Genomic DNA, 5,648 nt, shown 5'->3' on the forward strand with positions numbered 1-5,648 from the left:
CAATAAAACAAAAAAAATTGTTTAAGTGCAGGAAATAGGTGTTTCGGTAGTGACGTCTCTTAAAGTTACACACTGATTTTCAGACTTGTAAACACCTTCTCTTCAAAAATGATGAACCTAGCTACTCAACATGCAGCCACAACATGAGAGGGACAAAGGAATACCTCCTGATAAAAAAATTAGAGGTGTGGCTTAAATCAGTCTCAGCCTATGGACTAAAACCTACAACATTTCGGTAGTGACAAAAAAATGAGGGACAACAATTTTTACATACATTTTCAAGATTTATGAAAAATATATAAAATCAATGTCCTTTTTTACACTTAACTTTCAAAAAAATCCAAAAGATCTTTATAAAAACACCAAAAGAAAAATTTATAAATATCATTTCAGTATCATTTTCATGAATTGAAATTTAGGAGTTGGGGTTGGGGACAGCCATCTCCCAATGTTAAGTACCCTATAAATGTTCATTTTATATATATTAAGCATACTGATATCTTAAATATTATTTTGGGTTTCAATAGATAATTGCAAGATCTTAGTAAACATTTAAAATTTGCATACTTAAATGCTTTTTAAATTTGTTTTTTTGTTCGGGGACAGCAGTTTGCACCAATTCTGTAGAATGGCCCATATACACACATATATATATATATATATATATATATATATGTGTGTAAAACATTTAAAAAATATAGTATATAGTATAGTATATGTGTATACTTATTATAACCCCCCCCCCCCCGCCTGTAACAAGTTAAGTAATTTATCTAACATCACAATTAGTCCGAAGCTGAAGGTAAAAATTCAATTAAAGTAAATATCCTGCATAGTTCTCCTCCTCTGTGTCCTCTGATCAGAGCGGTGACCCTAGCAACGGTGTGTTTTACTTAGCAATGGTCTGTGAACCGATTGCAGGTCAGGAATTATTTTTTTTATTAGATATAAAAATAAAAAATAAAATGTTACCACAATGAAACAAAATCCATTGGCTGTCTCATCGTGAGCATTTGAACATGATTGGTTGATCTGACTGACATAATGGCTCTTGGCCAATGACAGCTGTGCGCGCCTTTCCGGCGCCAAATTTGAAAATAACCGTTACTGCTGCTGTGAAACGGGAACCGCCGCGACGCACTTCAGTCTTCAAGAATGACCAGTCATGTGGATTATTTTTACGGTACGGATAAATGGACAAACAGTCGGCTGGAACCTGGTCCTAGCGAGAGCTTGAGTGAATTTAAATCCTGCAAAAAATACCAGGTAAGATATTTCTCTGTTATTATTGTGGCGTTGTTGGTGTCAGGGATTCAAACGAGGCAGGCTCTGGTGAGAGGGAGGGGGACTGTGTAACGTTAACGGACGTGAAGTCCTGGACATGTCTCGACATGTCACCATGGAGGGTTTTTTTTCTTATTCTCCTTGTTCTAACCAACGGTGAGGAGGATGTTTCAGCCGGTACATGGCTTCATTAACGTGTTACAGAGAAAAGGGTTAGAAAGAAAAGAGAGAAAAGCTAATCGCCATTAGCACATGAGCTATCCGGCTTTCAACCCCGTAGTAGCATTCTAGCGAGCGGCTAACTGGTAGCGTTAGCGGCTAACTGGTAGCATTAGCCACCGGTGTAGGCACCAAATGTGGAGGCTCCGGGCTGCCAAAACCGCCCTGACTAATCTGATGTTTGTTAAATCTACAAAACGAATTACCGAACAAACACCACCACTTCTGTGTGCACGCCTCTGCAACTAGTCATGGCTATCGTAGCCGTTAGCTTAGCTGCTGCTGACAGCTAACAGCAGCAGCTAAGCTAACACCAGGACGTCAGCTGTTAAAACCCTCCCGTTGTCGGACACAACATGAAACTACTCCAATTAGCTCAGTCATGTTGTAACAAAGTAAACCGGCTTCGGAATGTGTTTTATTTTGAAAATTAACCGGATTCTTCCGCTGTTTCTTTGTGCGACTTCCTGCCCGGCTTGACAGGCTCGCTCGCGGCCGTAGCTCGCGGCTCGCGCGCCGCGCCGCTGCTGCTGTGAACCGGAGCGACGTGGCTCCGGTGTGACACAGTCGTTAACATCAAAGGGCTCCGCTTCTCGCTGCAACCACTGCTTTAGAAAACGCACTCTGCTGCAGAAGAAAACAACATGAACTCTGCTAGTAACAGAAACTACTGGAGATGAGACACTACACTGACTGTGGCCTCTTAGCATGGTTACTAATACTCACTCCTGTTAATAAAAGTAAAGTATCACTGATATTAGTGTATACTCGGTTGATGAAGTATTAGTCATCCAGCTGAAAATGATATAGCCTGCAAATAAGCCATCATTAGTGAATCCAGTTTATACACACAAGTGTAATAAGTTCAATTCACCCTTCATAGGTTGGACAAAATAATAGAAACTTTAAAGTCAAAGATATGTGGCAGTAATTTTCATTAGGATATTAGTTCTAAATATAGTGTTATTTAAGTAATAATAATCAGGATCAGCCGCAAAAAAAAAAAAAAAAAAATCATTCTATCCTTAATACTGTGACACAGCTAAAGATATTTTTGTCCTTGATTAATTAATGTTTTACTCTGTTTCTAATTGACTGAATACTCTTTGTTATGTCAATCTGTATTTTACACAGCCAAGGACCCACAGCAGTGCTCTACCCATGAGATCATCGTGCTGGAGAACCCGAAGTGACAATAGAGCAAAAGATGATGGGGTACAGACTTCAACATGCAAACAGGTAGGCAAACAGACCAAGAATTATGGCAAATGCATTTTGCTTCTTAAATTTTTTCATTAAACCTAGTTCAGATTAATTTCAGTTCAAGTTTTTAAAGTGATAGTTCACCCAAAATTGAAATTGCACTCATTATCTACTCACCCTCATGTCGACTAAGGACTGGGAGGAGTTTCAGAGTCCTCAGTGGCTTCTCTCTTACAGGGGGTCTCGACGTAGCAGTGCATGTCCATATAACGGTTGCAAATGGATACCAACTGTCTTCATAACAAAAAGACACACCAAAAAACATCCAAATACCTCCATGCTTCCAAAAACAATGAAATAAGTCAATTTTTCGAGCTTCTCGAAGCTCTTCTTCCCGGTTCGTCATATTTGGACGAACCAGGGTCTGTTCTCTTCCCAGTTCGTCCAAATATGACGAACCGGGAAGAGGAGCTTTGAGAAGCTTCCGCTACAAAACAAGCTTGAAAAATTGACTTATTCAATTTTTTCCGGGACAATTTCGCATTTCGGGGCTTCAATACAAGACGGACATTACATACGAGCAGCATGGAGGTATTTGGGTGTTTTTTGGTGTGTCTTTTTGTTACCAAGACAGTTGGTATCCATTTGCAACCGTTATATTGACATGCACTGCTACGCCGAGACCCCCTGTAACTCAGAGAAGCCACGGAGGACTCTGAAACTTCTCCCAGCCCTTAGTCCACATGAGGGTGAGTAGATAATGAGTGAAATTTCAATCTTGGGTGAACTATCGCTTTAAATGTATAGCACCATCCCATACAGAAGTAATTGAAATTTCCACAGGACTGATGCTGGCTAGCCTCGCATCACCAGGCTCTTCAGACAAGCGAAGAGCCTGGTGTCAGTTACCTCCTGGTTCCTGTCTGTAGCTGATACCGAAATCACCAAATTCACCAAAATAAAAGTATTCACCAACATAAAACTTATAAAATAACAGGGTACCCGCGGGGTCTTAAAAACTTGAAAAAGTCTTAAATTTGATAACTATAAATTAAGGCCTTGAAAAGGTCTTAAATTTAGTTTACAAGTCTTAAATTTCATTCTCAAAGGTCTAGGGGTGTAACGGTACATGTATTTGTATTGAACCGATTCGGTACGGGGCGTTCGGTTCGGCACAGCGCTGTGAACGAGTGAGTTTCGGTACAGAAGTTGTGTGTGTTTACAGTCCGCCTGCAGCTACACGTGCAGCCCGTTTACGTCGTGGCTATCGCTAATGCTACCGCTAGCGAGAAAACAGAGGCTTGAAGACCCTCCTGCTTTTGGGAGGAATGGAGGTGGAGGTGGAGGTGGGGGGGCTGTGGCTCCTATCTCCTCTCTGTCTGTCTGCCTGTCCGTCTGTCTGTCTGTCTGTCTGTCTCTCTCTCTGTGTCTGTGTTGCGCACAAGCTCCAGTACATGTGGATCTGCTGCAGATGCGCCCAGAGCAGGCGCACGTCGCTGCTGTGTTGACACTACGCACTGTGCCTCGTGATGACCCGCGTTATTCATTCATTTATTTATTTATTTGCGGCCGAACGGTTGCATCGTCAGGCAGCCGTTGTGGCATTTGCCCACATTGCCCTATGGTCAGTCCGTCACTGGCTCGAACTGTTAGTGCTGCACTTTACATGTAAAAAAAAAAAAAAAAAAAAATCATTGTAAGGCTGTATGTTTTGTTATTTTGAGAATAATTTATTGAACTTATTAGGCAGCACTTTACAACAGTAGCCTTTTATATTTTTTTCATATTTTGTATAATGGCTTGGTTTAGTTTAATAAGTTTATTTGTATCAGGGACAGAATGTACCCACAACATAGCATTAGTAGGTGAGTAAAATAATTACATTTGACTAAAACATGTAAATTTGGTTTAGAAAAATTCCTAATAAACAACAAGCATTTTATTAGCTTGGTGCTTTTATTTTGAAGGAAAGGTCTGTCTCTCTCGCCCTGGATCCGTTTCCTACCAAAACAGCGGGTCAACGGCCCCAGACTAGATGCTGGCTGACTGAGTGATAGAGTTGAGGGAAATCATTGACTATACAGCTGAATACCGACTGAATACTAACATTAAACTAGTGGTCTATTATCTTGTTTTTACTGGTGTGGAGTCTGGACTCCAGTAGGGATAGGCATTTCAAGTGAAAGTATTTGATAATCGCGGAGTACTAATCGATTGACTCTTTGACACCCCCCTCCAAACCCCCTGTGAATGATCTGATGTTTGATGTTAGGTTGAACATTAGAATGAAGCAAAGGACGTCAGAGCATTTTATACAGATAATTTAAATAATATTTAAAAAATCTCTTTTTCTCTCTCTCTTTTTTCCTAGATGCACCAAGGAGCCAGCTGATTACTACCAATTGGAGGGTGGACATCTCTTCATCTGCTACATACATACATCTGCTTTATCTGCTACATCAATTTTCTTTTGGCTATTTATTTCTTTTCCACAGTTCCAAAAGTATATGTATTGTCTGTTCAATGGCATTCTTTAAAAATGTTGCACTGTTCAGAAATGTAGAGTCAGTCACATTTCCTTTGTCTGACCATATGCCAGGCCTGTTGGCAGGGTTCTTACGGATCCTTAAAAAGTCTTAAAAGGCATTGAATTCATTAATCTAAAAACAAGGCCTTAATTGGCATTAAAATGTCTTCAATCAATTTTTCAAAAGTCTTAAAAATGTTAACACTTGGTAAGTGGTATTTTATGGTGGCCGTCAACGCTAAATTTCTCACAGCCACCAGATTCCGAGTCAGTGGTGGGTTTTTTTTTTTTTTTTCAGACTTTTTATGCATTTATTTTGAAAGGACAGCTGGAAAGAGACACAATCCAATGTTCATGTAGCAGTCACTTTACCTTGGATCACATAGGAAAGTGGGTAAAATTGTCCCTAACCCTA

The 5,648-nt window shown here is 40.1% G+C and overlaps 1 long non-coding RNA gene across 1 annotated transcript; it reads left to right on the forward strand.

The window, feature by feature from the left end:
• The first annotated feature begins 1,411 nt into the window (after window positions 1-1,411).
• Window positions 1,412-5,432, forward strand: LOC146977570 (uncharacterized). The gene is made up of 3 exons (XR_015037208.1): window positions 1,412-1,440; window positions 2,638-2,742; window positions 5,078-5,432. It is a non-coding gene; the product is annotated as an uncharacterized LOC146977570 (long non-coding RNA).
• Window positions 5,433-5,648: the final 216 nt, after the last annotated feature.

The sequence above is a fragment of the Trachurus japonicus genome, chromosome 12 (genome assembly GCF_045865225.1).
Source record: "Trachurus japonicus isolate A0001 chromosome 12, Traja_1.0".
NCBI lineage: Eukaryota > Metazoa > Chordata > Actinopteri > Carangiformes > Carangidae > Trachurus > Trachurus japonicus.